This window comes from Armigeres subalbatus, chromosome 1, assembly GCF_024139115.2.
Source record: "Armigeres subalbatus isolate Guangzhou_Male chromosome 1, GZ_Asu_2, whole genome shotgun sequence".
Taxonomy (NCBI): domain Eukaryota; kingdom Metazoa; phylum Arthropoda; class Insecta; order Diptera; family Culicidae; genus Armigeres; species Armigeres subalbatus.
In genome coordinates this window covers 42,432,992-42,447,207 of record NC_085139.1, presented here as the reverse complement: position 1 = coordinate 42,447,207, position 14,216 = coordinate 42,432,992, and the positions used below count along the sequence as shown (strand labels likewise).

Below are 14,216 nucleotides of genomic sequence, written 5' to 3'. Positions count from 1 at the left end.
AAACTGTAGATCGCTTAATCAATTAATTAAAAGATTACCAAGCAAAACTGTTTTATTCTCGGCTTAATTTACACCACCTGAAAGTGCTTGAGTACCCTAATAAGACTGTTTAGTTGATGTGTAAAAAGGATATATGAACATATTTCCAACCAACAATCCAAGGTGTGGTTTGCTAAGAAGTAGTACTTGGGTAGTATTTTATTTATTTATCATCAGACTAAGGCCGGAGTGGCCTGTGCTGCACATAAAAGACTTCTCCATTCAGCTCGGTTCAAGGCTGCACTTCGCCAACCACGCAGTCTGCGGAGGGTCCGCAAGTCGTCCTCCACCTGATCGATCCACCTTGCCCGCTGTGCACCTCGCCTTCTTGTTCCCGTCGGATCGTTGTCGAGAACCATTTTCACCGGATTACTGTCCGACATTCTGGCTACGTGTCCGGCCCACCGCAGCCTTCCGATTTTCGCGGTGTGAACGATGGATGGTTCTCCCAACAGCTGATGCAACTCGTGGTTCATTCGCCTCCTCCATGTACCGTCCGCCATCTGTACCCCACCATAGATGGTACGCAACACTTTCCTTTCGAAAACTCCCAGTGCGCGTTGGTCCTCCACGAGCATCGTCCAGGTCTCGTGTCCGTAGAGAACTACCGGTCTTATAAGCGTTTTGTAGATAGTCAGTTTGGTACGGCGGCGAACTCTATTCGATCGGAGCGTCTTGCGGAGTCCAAAGTACGTACGATTTCCAGCCACTATGCGTCTCCGAATTTCTCTGCTGGTATCGTTATCGGCGGTCACCAGTGAGCCCAAGTACACGAATTCTTCAACCACCTCGATTTCGTCACCAGCGATAGAAACTCGTGGTGGGTGGCTCTGATGACCTCTCTTGAGCCTCTTCCTATCATGTACTTCGTCTTCGACGTGTTGATGACTAGTCCAATCCGTTTAGCTTCGCTTTTCAGTCTGATGTAGGCTTCCTCCATCCTCTCAAAGTTACGTGCCATGATATCAATGTCGTCGGCGAAGCCAAATAACTGGACGGACTTCGTGAAAATCGTACCACTCGTGTCAATCCCTGCCCTTCGTATTACTCCCTCCAAAGCGATGTTGAATAGCAGACACGAAAGACCATCACCTTGCCGTAACCCTCTACGGGTTTCGAAGGGACTCGAGAATGCCCCTGAAACTCGAACTACGCACATCACCCGATCCATCGTCGCCTTGATCAACCGTATCAGTTTATCCGGAAATCCGTTTTCGATTGGGTAGTAACAGCTTGCAATACTTTTTGAGAAATCTATCTATTGCTTTTTCACCGAGGAATAGACTACCGTGTTGAAGTACCAAAACAAATGTTCACACTTCCGAATGGATGGAAACTAGCTAAAGCATTGGATTTTGCTTTACGTCGTTCTTGAACCATCGTTCTTGCAGTTAAGACGTCACCCATATATGGAGGAACTGGTGGAAATATATTTTGGTGGGACAATATTTTTGAACGGGAGTTTAAGACGGCGCTAAGTTTACAATACCTCTGCCGGAATATTATATAAATGACATGACTAGATAACCAGTTCACGTTATTTCTTGAGATTAAGAGATTGTGAAGTATTTAATTGTTGACAGATAAAAAACCATAAAAATAGTACGCTTGGAAGAATTTTGAAGCAAACTAGCCAGGATTCAAAATGCTCACTCAATCTCAGGAGCACATGATGCTCCCTCACGAAAATTTTCGGGAGGAAATCGCTTTTCGGAAAAGAAAAACTGCCTGGAGAGCAGGCATTGAAAAAATCAGATCATGAGTAAAAATCGGCTAAATTCATGCCAACTTGATGCTCTACTGCGGCCTAATCACTGATGCTTTCTAGATCGTTGAAATTTGGCGTTCGTTGATTCAATGTTTAAAGATCTTCATCGCTCACCAATGGGAGACAACTGAGTGAGGCAAATCACTTGGCAACCTAACAATGAGTGTTGTTACCACACGCTGTTAGAAAAATCTTTTCTGACATTAGGAAAATTAAGTCCGCTATAAGAATGGAACTCTGATACACTGCATGGGAGGCTTTGATGCTTTCTCTCCTCCATTCCAGCTACTTGAAAGCAGAGTGAATAAAGCAAAACACCTGATGTGTTTTGCTTTTATTCTAGTAGAGCGAGCGTAACACAAATGCTCCAATCGTAGCTTCCCTGGATACCATACCAAGTTTGGCTTGGCGAACTCTGTTGCTCGTTGTTTACGCAGCAACGATCGCTCATAATCATTGTTTGGTATCCATCTGAGCAAGGCTGTTCACTCACTGGTATAGGATGCTATGATTCAATTAGATCAATGCTCGTCCACTTCACTCACGCTTTCAATGCCTGCTGGAGAGTGATAACCATTTATCGCTCACTTCGATTGCCGCCAAACGTTGGTTTGCTCTTTTTCTTTCACATTCGAGTCTTTTCGTGGCATCATAAATGCAAATGGTAGTAGCTTATGTGGAACAAATAACTTATCATTTCCATACAGATAGCGTGGTGGTGTGGCTAGAGTAAGCGCATCCCCACAGCTATTATTGTTACTATTCTGGGTTCGAATCCCGGCGCGGCCATACAATTTTATAATTGTTCTGCGATAATTCTCCCGAAAAGTGAGTAAGCGGTAAAAGTAATGAAACGAAAAAGGATTTTCATCTAATAAACAAGATTTTCATTTATCTTCCAAGGCTGATTCTAGAGAAAAGATTTATGGGTGAAAGATGATCCTCAACATAAACAACGAAAAAAGATTCTCCCTTGGCCCGAAAAACGCTTGCTTTGCTCATTGAAACGAAAAGTCGAAACCCTGAAACTAGCAAAATCGCTAGATTAGTTGCCAGTTGGGTCGCAGTAATCAAATCTAAGAAGTGTGGTTACGATCATCTGGTTTTGTAACATTATTTATATTTGGAGATCTATTTTGCCCCTCTTTCCCCATCGTAATATTTTGCCAAATAGTTTCATCTACATATAGAAATAAACCTTGTAAGTTTCAGCCAGATGCAGAAACAACGATAATAATGGAGTTGCGATTCTCACAAACTGGCTTGCAAACAAACAGTGCAGTGTGCGGAAACTTATAATTTGATTGATTGTTCTTAATTCGGCGCACTGAAATAAGTTTCAATAAATTTTCAAGTTAGAAATGAAATACGTCATGTTTTTATACTAATTTATATTCTGCTTGAGGTCACATAAAAATTTATGAATTTTTGGCATTTTATTTTAACAAGACTATTTTACCCAATTTACCGAAATTGCTCATTTGCCGTTAAGAATATTTTTTTTTCGCATAGCTGTAAAATCAACATCAGTGTACCCACAGTAATTGTAGCTGATTAAAAAAAATATCAACAAGCACTTCCGCCGAATCCGTTTATTTTTGTTTCAGTGTGCGAAAGACGTGCTAATGTTTAAGGCACTTATTTTGGTCCTATTTTACTTCTGTTGAAAATTGTTCTGCAAATAGATTGCTATCTAATATAGATCAGCGAAGGATATACGTATCTATTGAGACGAAAAATATAGATGAATTGAAAGGAAGTAGACATAGTGTTTTTAAACTTATGTATTTTCTGCTAGAACTCACATAAAAAAATGATGTATTTTTTGACATTTATTTTTAAAGGGCTATTTCACCCTACACTCCCCTAATGGAAAATCCTGATTTTTAATTTCTACTTAGACAAAAAAGTTTGGACAGTTTTCACCAGATCGAAGAACATCAACATAAGTAGGGTCGAGATTTGTGCGAACTTTCTTTTGAATAAACAGTGTTGCAGAAAATTGCGATTTTCTTAGAAATTCTTGTGTTGGCGCTTCTGAATTATATATGAGATGAAAGCTCTTTACTTCCTTCATTACCTTACGGGTTTAGTTTTTTATCCTAGATCTGTTGGTGAAAAATATTCCCTTTGGAAAAACTATCATTTTTTATCGAAAAAGTCCTTTTTCTCCTAAAGTAAACAACTTTATAACCATATTAACCACTTGGTATAAAGTACTAGTTGAGTAGAAAAAGCGTGCAGAATTTAAACAAAATCGGTCAGTCATTGCCAAAGTTATTGCATTTTTTTGGTTTTAGCGATTTTTGAACAATAATTTTTGAAGGGCCGTTTTACCACACTTCCCCTCAATGAAAAAATTTGAAAATTTGCTAAATGTCTTTTCTTACATACATGAACAAACCCTGAAAATTTCATCCAAATCGGTGAACATCGTTGCAACCTCCCTTGGGAAGGGGGTCGCGCTTCTCGCGAACTGGCTCTTAAATCAGCAATCTTTTTTATTTGTAACAGAACTATCTAGATATTTATAAGTTTGTTTCATGATAATTACTCCTTCTTTGAGAATTGCTCATTCATCAACTTTGATTGATTATATTAGTGTGCTAGTTCTGCTTGAAATTAAACGCATTTCACAAACTCCTTTGGAATACACCCAACTTTTTATCAACTTGTTATTGATCGACCTTTTGTCCCTTTCGACCTTCTGTCCGATATCAAATCGATAGGGTATCGGAGATCAAACCTCGTTGTTCCGATACCCTAAAATCGAGGCTCCCACACTGAAACCGAGAGCTACCGACCCATTGCTCTCACGAACGTCACTGCGAAAGCTATGGAGAGAATGGTCTACAGACGGCTTACGGATTTCTTGTAGGGAACCGGCCGTTTCGATTACAGACAACAAACCTTTTGTTCTGGACGTGGTACCAACATATACTTCGCTTCCCTAGGTCAGATCTTGAGTAATGCTAGGAGTGCAGAGAACCACGTGGAGCTCGTTTCCCTCGATACAGCTTAGGCGTACATCAGAACCTGAACTCCATGAATCCTGGGGAAACTGAAACTCTGAAGGATTTCCGGGAACCTTCTCCAATTCATCAAAAAAAAATTTTCCCGATCGCTCCTTCCGAGGACAACTCGGAGCACACACATGAAAAATTGGAGGAGGACACCAAAGTTCTACAGGGTTTATTCATAGCCGTCACCCTCTTCCTGGTGGCCATGGAGGAGGTTTTTTTCAACCTCACCAAGGGCATTTTTATGCAAGTCGTCCTCCTGATTGCGACAACCATCCAAAGGCTTTGCGAAGAAAAAATCATGCAGCTGTAAGCCAGGTGGCCACACATGGGCCGATTTCGTCGGCTACGAAATGGTAGCTAAGAAATGCTTTCGCGTGTATGTTTGCGACTCCAACCACCGGCTTCTTCGCCGGGATGTAACGTTGAACAAAAACGAGATTCCAGCGGAAAATAGCTTGAGGCTTTTGGGAGTGGCTCTGGACAGACGCTCAAGAGCCATTTCGACCAGGTCCGAAGTGATTGCCACATCAGGCTGAACATGATAAAAAGCATATCACGGAAGCGGACGAGGAGTATATGTCCCACACGTCTAAGGGTGGTCAGGATCCTTCCATCTACTCTCGCGGATGCTGCGTGCGCCTGCATTTCAGGCATAATGCAATGATCGCATTGTGCTTCAAAACCATCGGTTATTTGGACTTAAAATCAAAATACATCCCGCCTCCTCAACCGAGCAAACGAAGCTCTAAACAGAGTTTGCGAAGCCTTAGAAGGACCCTAATAAAACTCAGGCTCATGCCCTCTTTACCGAAAAGTTCTCGAAAAATATCCCTCTTCAATGATTTAATCTACAGAAAAACTCGTGGTGACTCTCAACTTACTAAGTATGCAGAGTGGCTTAGAAATGCCATATCTTTATACCCAGCAAGTTTCATTCGATTCTGAGATGGTGCTGCCAGCCCCATAGAAGGGTTGGCGCGAAATTCGTCAATTATTGTATTGACAGATGCTTTTTTTAAAGTTGTGAATTAATTACTGTTCAAAGGCATTTCTAGTCTGCAAGGTAATGCATTTTCTTGGTTTAAAGCAAAAGAAGATATGATTTCATCTTTTAAAAGAATGCATTTGCCCGGCAGAAGGCAAAATATAATATTTGGTGTACAGTAATGTAGGTATTTGCTCGGTTTGAGGCAAAGGGTACGATCCCTTCTTTCAAAGGATGCAGAAAGGCAGAAAGCAAGAGAAGATTAGATTTTTTTTTTCATTTCAGGCATTTGCTCGTTTTGCTTAATTTTAGGTAAGATGAGATATGATCCCTTTTTTGAAAGATGTATTCTTCGGTTTTTTGCTTAGTTTGAGGGCAAATATGATTCCTGATTTGCCGGATGCATCTTCCCGGCTGAAGGTTTCTTTTTTTTCAATTCCTTTAATATGATCCCTTCTTTCAATTCAGGCATATGCTCGGTTGAAGGAAAGGGCAGATATGATCCTTTTTTCCAGTCATACATTTGCACGGCTTATGGCAAGGAAAGCTTTGAACCTTTCTTCAAAAAGAATGCATTTTCCTGGCAGAAGGCGAGAGAGGATATGACTCGATCTTTCAATTCACGTATTTGCTCGGTTTAATTCAAGGGGAGATATGATCTCTTCTTTGAGGGCTACGTTTTCCCTCCAGAAGGCAAGATAGGATATAATTCCTTCTTTTAATTCAGGCATTTGTATAGTTTAAGTAAACGGCAGATATAAATCTTTTCTGTCAAGTCAGATGTTCTCTCTGCTTATAGCAAAGGAAGAAGAAGGGTTCAATTCTTCGAAAAGAAACATTTTCTCGACAGAAGACAAGAGAGAATATGACGCATTTGGCGGTGGAAGAGTGGTCCATAGTTTCACCAGATGGTGCATTCGTATATCATGAGGCTAACACGATGATACTTTTATGCCTAGGGAAGTCGAGACAGTTTCCAATACGAAAATTGCCTATACCGGCACCGGGAATCGAACCCAGCCACCCTCAGCATTGTCTTGCTTTGTAGACGCGCGTCTTACCACACGGCTAAGGAGGGCTCCTTGTGTACAATCGATATCAACTTATTAATACGTTAGTAACAGAGGGATATAACGGGTGGTCATTAAAAAACTGGAATTTCAATACATATTTCAATACTTTTCTATGAGAACATTAATGCTATTATAGAATATTAATAAAATTGTCGCCCTTACACTTTTACTCCAACATGTTCAGTTGTTTCAAACATGCCGTCTAAACAAGAAGGATGCGCAACGCATTGTAAATTTTTCCAAGCGAACAAAGATCGTGGGAAAAGTGCACGGTGGACAATTTTGAACGTGAAAATGTTTCGAAAACTGTTAAAGGATTTTAAGTACACTGAGCTCCATTGGATTCGAAGGTGATTGGAAAGCCAAAGACACGAAGCAACTCATCAATAGGATCAGAAGCATCATCCGGAAATGGCCGCCGTCCAACGGTCATGTGATACCTGCAAGATTAAACTACGCCACAAGGCGGACCACGGACAATATGCTATTATTCATTAATCTAAGTTTGAAGGCCAACTCTTTATATAACGTATATCAGATATCAGAATTGTGCTTCTTTGTAGTTTTCTTCCCGAGCCATTCTTTTCATTCCCGCTATTTAGTGGCCACCCGTTAAACCAACGTATTCGTGGTGGATCGAGGTTACGTTTATAATGTATATGGATGGATGGGCCAAAGGATTCGGGATCAAGGAATTTCAGCTTCATATTTCGACATTTTACATCACCTAGCTTTTATTCCTCCAGGAGTTCCTCCGGAAGATCCTCCAGGAATTCCTCCGGAAGTTCCTCCAGGAATTCCTCCGGAAGTTCCGCCAGGAATTCCTCCTGAACTTCCGTCAGGAATTCGTCCGGGGGTTCCTCCAGGAATTCCTCCGGTAGTTCCTCCAGGAATTCCTCCGGGAGTTCCTCCAGGAATTCATCCGGATTTTTCTCCAGGAATTCCTTCCGAAGTTCCTCCAAGTATTCCTCCGGAAGTTCCTCCAGGAATTCCCCCGAACGTTCATTCAGGAATTTCTCCGGAAGTTCCGCCAGGAATTCCTCCGGAAGTTCCTCTGTAAGATTTCAATCGGTTCCGTCAATACTAAACTAAAATAACTAAAATTCAACAATACATTTTGCAGTGTAATTGATTTCGGATTTATCAATAACCGATCAAAGCTTATTTATATTAGAATTGTGCTGCCCTCTGAATGTCACGTACTATATGACGAAATATTTCGGTATGAATGTTCTACGCAAACTTTAGAAAACCTGATCAGTCACCTAATTAAAGGCGACTGCAGTGAAATTTGTCAATTGCGCAGTAGTAAATTTCCACTGACCTTCGATTAGCCGAACTATTTGAAAATGGAAATCAAAAGAAAATTTAGAAAATCTCCAGAACTGACCAATGGTAAAAAAGATATAGAGCCCATTGTACACCATTGGGTAGTAATTGCGTCTAAATTTTAAGTTCGAGCCATTTCGATTCACGTTCGTGCTTTCTTTCTGGTGGAGTTCGTGCTAGTGAAAACACTATATTTTCCAAGTGAAAGTTTATTCTTCAACGCCGTTTTGAAAAAAAGTTTCGTGATTTGATTTAACTAAATTCGAAGTAAGTTTCCGCGATTTTCATTAACTTTAGCATAAATAATGATGAATATCTTTTAATAGCTGAATTTGAAAAGTTCGTTAGAATATAAATTGAAATAAATTGATCGGAAATTGGAAGGACATATTAGTCAGGTAAGCATTAGTGTGTTTTAAGTGAACAAAAGTGAAGTAAAGTTTATAATACGTTGTTAAGGCATAGTCAGGCCCAACAACGTGGGCGGTTTATCCGGGTTGGTCCGGTTTTTCCGATAATCCAAGCGTGAATTGGCGCTGAGTCGTCATCATACGAGCCACGCGGTGGCGATTTGGACCAGTCTATTCTCCGACGGACAAGTTCTAATTTTCTACACTCGTTGGTCCAATTGGAATCCGTTCAACGGTGGTGGTCATACTTATTCACCACGTGACTCGTTCCGTCAAGCTGTGAGCCTAGAGCGACGCTACATAAAGCTCTCACTCCACCGAAGCCCGGGGACGCATATACCCCGAAGAAAAAGCTCACAGACGAGTTGCAGATTTTGAACGCGGGTAATTCGGATTTGGATTGTCGTACGCAAGAAAAAGCTCGTCGAAGAATTGTCGACGCTAGAACGACGCCTATACCCAACCGCCGTTGGAGCATCGCCTAGACGGATGCAGGTTTGATGTATATGTAGGACGAGTGAATCAATTTAGGTTACTCTGTACTAATTAAAAGCTTCGCTAATTAGACGTGACATCACATAGCCGCTAGGGTTGCCTAGGCTAATAAATTAGAATCGAAACTGTGAATCGAAATAGAATTTTGTAAAACTTTTTAAATTCAACGACTATTACTTAGAGACCGACTTAATAAATTATGGAATAAATAAATTACTTCGAGTTTGGAAAAGCTGTACCCGATTTCGGTCGTTGATGTTTTTAAATTTAAATCGAAGTTGCTTGAATCTTTTATTCGGATTGTTTTACTGCCATTTGGTTTTGGAGCGCACTAATTTTCAACGCGGTGTGCTTTAACAAAATATTGGGCTCGGTTAAACGTTTGGGTCGAAGTGGAATATTAGTTCTGCAATAAATACTGTTGGCCTGCCCTGAGGAGGCAGTCTCATGCCGGGATATTTCTACAGAGATAACGGTCCTTTCTCTAAAGGTAGCGCTTAAGTCGTTAGCTTAAACTAAACAGAACGAAACGTTTCACCTCTAGGAATTCCTCCGGACGTTCCTCTAGGAATTCCTCCGGAAGTTCCGCCAGGAATACCACCGGAAGTTCCGCCAGGAATTCCTTCGGATGTTCCGCCAGGAATTCCTCTGGAAGTTCCTCCGGAAGTTCCTCCAGCAATTCCTCTGGAAGTTCCTCCAGGAATTCCTCCGGTAGTTCTTCCAAGAATTCCTCCGGAAGTTCCTTCAAAAATTCTTCCGGAAATTACTCTAGGAATTTTTCCGGAAGTTCCTCCAGGAATTCTTCCGGAAATACCTCCAGGAATTCTTCCGGAAGTTTCTCCAGGAATTCTTCCGAAAGGTCCTTCAGGAATTTCTCCGGAAGTTCATCCAAGAATTTCTTAGGAAGGAATTTTTCCGGAAGTTCCTCCAGGAATTCCTATGAAAGCTTATCCAAGAATTTCACCGGAAGTTATTTCAGAATTTCCTCTGGAATTTCGTTCAATGATTTTGATGCAATTTGTTTTTGAATTTTGAAGTTCCACCAGGAATTCCTCCGAAAGTTCCGCCAGGAATTCCTCCGGAAGTTCCGCCAGGAATTCCTTCGGAAGTTCCTCCAAGAATTCCTCTGGAAGTTCTTCCGGAAGTTCCTCCAGCAATTCCTCTGGAAGTTCTTCCAGGAATTCCTCCGGTAGTTCTTCCAAGAATTCCTCCGGAAGTTCCTCCAAAAATTCTTCTGGAAATTCCTCTTGGAATTCTTCCGGAAGTTCCTCCAGGAATTCTTCCGGAAATTCCTCCAAGAATTCTTCCGGAAGTTCCTCCAGGAATTCTTCCGGAAGGTCCTCCAGGAATTTCTCTGGAAGTTCATCCAGGAATTTCTTTGGAAGGAATTTCTCCGGAAGTTCCTCCAGGAATTCATATGAAAGTTTATCCAAGAATTTCACCGGAAGTTATTTCAGAATTTCCTCCGAATGTTCGTCCAGAAGTTAATCCAAGATTTCCTAAACAGGTTCGTACAAAAATTCTTTCGAAAGTTTATTGCTGCTAAAGTTCATCCAAGATTTACTCCGGAATTTACTCCGGGAATTGTTTCAGTAGTTTTGCCAGAAATTCCACTAGGAGCTACTCTAGAAATTCACATCAGAATTTCTTTATTTTTTTCACAGATACATGAACTTTTTTTCAATTTCTTTCTCTGCTAAAATTCTTTTTCAATTCCTTTCGAAATTAATATTGAATACTTCTAAACTCACCTCCCATTCAGGTCCCGAAATTTATAACGGAGATTCCTCCAGAAATTAACTCAAAATTTCCGGAGTAAATCCTGGATGAACTTTAGCAGCAATAAACTTCCGAAAGAATTTTTGGACGAACCTTTGGAGGAAATCTTGAATTAACTTCTGGACGAACTTTCGGAGGAAATTCTGAAATAACTTCCAGTGAATTTCTTGTATAAGCTTTCATGTGAATTACCAAAATACATTCAATAATTCTACTCGAAAATAGCTTAAAAATTAATCAGAAGTTCTTTCAGGAACTCTTCTGGACATTCCTAAAATAGTTCCTTCAGAAATTCTTCCAAAAATTTCTCCAATAACATCTCCAGAAAAATATTTAAGGAAATACGCCCACGGGAACTTCCCCAGAAACGATTGAATACAGTAGGCGATAGCAGTAAATAGCAAATATGTTTTTGCTCCTACAGCCGATCAACCGAAATGTGGGCGCAAAAACTTGTTTTCTGCAGTTGTCAAGCCCCATATAATTTCTCCGGAAATTACTGCTGAAAGTCCCCTTAAAATGCTTCAGATACTACTCCAAACTTTTCGTCAAGGAATCACCCAGCAAACTTTCCTGGATTTTCTTCGGGGAAATTCCTTCAGTAATTCCCCCAGAGTTCTCCCAAAATATCATCCAGAAATTTCCGTGGAATTTTCTTCAAGATTTTGTCCAGAAATCCCTTCATAAGTCCCTCGGATGATTCTCGCTGGGATATTCTTTCAGAAGATGGAATTTTTGTAGTAAGAAAGATTTTCTGAAACAATACTTGCGGGATTTATTGAAGAAATTTCTGGTTTGAATTTCTGGAAGATTGTTTTATTGTTTGGATTTCATAATGAACTTACCGAAGGAGCTCTCTGAAATAAATTCTGAAAAAAATGTTGAACAAATTCTAGGCTCCGCACCCACATGAGTTACAGGGTGTCCATCCAGTCGGGATACCGACTAGATAGTGATAGCTAAAAATGAAGTATGAATAGTCCTCCTGGCCTGTAATGTCAAACATATTTTTGACGGACATCTCATTGTGTCTGTGGATTCATTGAAAACAAGAACTTTGTTTTTCAAATTAACCGAAATTTATGTCTTGGTCGTTTTCTAAGCTAAGTATTATTTGTCGATGTTGATATTTTATGATTTGTCGATGTTTTATGATTTGATTAGGTGGATTACATTGCTCTAACATCTATTTTATTTTCTTTGAGATGTTTGTCGTCAATTTTTGAACGCCCAATCCACTACTTATGGGCCATCCACAAAGTACGTCACGCTCCTAGGGAGGAGGCGGGGTTCCGAGTAACGTGACGACTCATAAAATTTTTTTAGAGGTTTAATACAAAAAGTGTGACGAAGGGGGGAGGGTGGGTTTGAAAACCGACAATTTTTGCGTGACGTACTTTATGGATCTTCCCTTATACCACAAGTGAATCACTCCATAAATTGAAAGATCTTCATCATGGGCTTAAACCAGGAAGGGAAAGGAATCAGGAAAGGCAAATTTCCTGAGAAAATTTCTCGACTAGAAGAGCAAGGCATTCCCAAGAGTTTCTAATGGAACTTATTGCTAAATATCTTCAAAAGCGTCAAATTATGATAAATTATTTCAGATGATTTTTTTTATTAAAATCGATTTCTAATAAGAATAAGAAGGACTCGTGAGAAGACTGTGGGTGATAATTCAAAAAAAATCTGGAGTTTTCGAAGAATTTTTGGTAATTTTAATATATTTGAGAATTTTGTTTATCTAATTTTCTAATTTCCTAGTCCTTCCTCTAATAAAACAAACATAGAAGTTAGCTGATTTCTTGTATAGATCCGCTAATATAATATCTTAGTATCAGTTCCTCCAACCGGGAAAAACGTGAATCTAAAAATTGATTTTGAAAGGACGCTCTGCATAAGTTGCTAATTATCATGTATTTCCAATATTGTAGAAACAACGTAGCTGAACGGCAAATCTTGTTAATCAATCTCACCTTTAATAACAATTATCCCAAACGGGGTACAATCGACGAAGAAACGTCGAACATTCTGGTTTGTGGATAGATTAAAAGTTTCAGGGAATCGTAAAAGTCTTCTAAGTGAGCATGATTGATGAGCTTATCTCTAGCGTTATGCGACAATGGTAAATACTCTAAAAGGTTTTTTTTATGACTATTGGATTGCCATTAGTCATTTTGCGTAGATCTGACGCATCATTTCAACGGATTGACCCTGTAGTTGACCCCAAAGTTGTCTAGTAACGAATAAATTAAGTCTTATCAACGGATATAGGAAATAAAAATATTGACATAATAATTTTTGGCTCATGTTTTACTGTTTCGCGATAGGTCACTCAACTGACGAAATGACAAAAAAGGTTGATTAGTTTAAACTTTAAACTAGGGATAGTGAATCACCAGCGTCCAATAGTCCCAATGATCTTCTCGCATTCTCGCATCTTACCAGCTAGATAGTCCTAAAAGGGACCCTGACTAAATAACTTTTTTGCGTTTGTCATTGATACCTTGAAATCCAAATAAAATGAAATAGCAAGAAAAAAAATCTGTTTCGCTTCACGTCATCGCACTCTAGGAAAGGGAACGGTTGTGCTAGAGCTAATGCTGACTTTCAGAATTCCAATCCTTTTCCACACGCCAATCGTACGACGCTTGTACCGATTCGTGCTTTATTTTTTAGTCTCATATTTCACCATTTACAACACCCTTTTAGCGATTTCATCCGCTTATTTAGTTCGCCTGATGTTAATCCTCTCGTACTGTTGGTGGTCACAAATGGATTCTTTAGTCGAGTCGAGGATGTCACTTTTTCGTCGATTGTGTTCAAACAAAGAATCCAATGAAAATATCTGGCACGAGTTACAAAAAAAGTTTGTCTTTCGTTATCATGAGTGGAACATTTAATTGGGTTGTCAAGTTAGATAATAAAGAGAATTACATCGAAGTGCATAAATCTTTCTGTTACAATCTTTATACAACAAAAAGTTCAATTTGATTATTACTTGTTTGTGCTCAATGCTTGTTCATGTCAAGGTCGAGAAAAATTCCAACTTATGCTCAAACTATTCAGTAACTTTACTCACCCTCTGGAGATGTGGTTGCGGAATCTAATTTATGACCGACAAATATGTTTGAAGAAATTGGATATAAATTTCTCTCTTTAGTGCTACAACTGACAATTTGGCAGACAATTGTAAAGATTCCATTTAGGCTTTGCATCGATATGTATCGATGGCATTAAATCATCGGTTCCGAATAATATCTTCCAACTTCTTCTTTAGTGCTGAACAAACTACAACAAAACGGAACTGTGGTC

General features: G+C 39.7%; 1 protein-coding gene across 1 annotated transcript in view; it reads left to right on the top strand.

Annotated features, from left to right (window-relative positions):
- The window catches only part of LOC134224737 (unconventional myosin heavy chain 6), a 236,132-nt gene that overhangs the window by 103,887 nt on the left and 118,029 nt on the right, over positions 1 to 14,216 (top strand). The window lies entirely within an intron of this gene.